The 429-nt window shown below is 36.4% G+C and overlaps 1 protein-coding gene across 1 annotated transcript in view; it reads left to right on the top strand.

Moving 5' to 3' along the window:
* The first annotated feature begins 304 nt into the window (after positions 1-304).
* Positions 305-429, top strand: part of LOC103195199 (putative zinc finger protein 487) — a 6,275-nt gene continuing 6,150 nt past the window's right edge. Inside the window, 1 exon segment of the mRNA XM_042780658.1 lies at positions 305-320. The gene's annotated coding sequence lies outside the window, so the exon portion shown is untranslated.

Below are 429 nucleotides of genomic sequence, written 5' to 3'. Positions count from 1 at the left end.
GTTGGTAGAGAAGGAGGTGGAGATCAGTCAGTAAGTGAAGCTGCAGGAGGTATGGGTGTAGTGGTGTTGTGTCGGGACTTTTGCTGTCTCCCACTCAGCCAAAAATAACAATTGAATAACCATCCAAACAGTAAAAGGAAATGGACAAAAAACACACAGTGTAATCACACAGGAATTGTGATCAAAAAAGAGAAAAAACAAAAAAACAAAACCAAAACACACCACAATATCTGAGAAGAGGGCAATAAGAGAAAAGAGTAGAGAGGGAGAATAATGAAGAAAAAAATGGAAAAAATGTAAAAAGAAAAACAAGGAACTGGGTTACCCACAAGAAAGGAAAAAAAGAAAACAAAAATTGGAACCAGGAACAGGGAAAAGAAAAAAAGGTGAAACTAGAACCTGGGAAGTGAAGAATAAAGAATGATAATA

This window comes from Orycteropus afer, unplaced genomic scaffold (genome assembly GCF_000298275.1).
Source record: "Orycteropus afer afer isolate SDZICR_OR568_19922 unplaced genomic scaffold, OryAfe1.0 scaffold00052, whole genome shotgun sequence".
Taxonomy (NCBI): domain Eukaryota; kingdom Metazoa; phylum Chordata; class Mammalia; order Tubulidentata; family Orycteropodidae; genus Orycteropus; species Orycteropus afer.
This window is presented reverse-complemented; position numbering and strand designations above follow the sequence as displayed.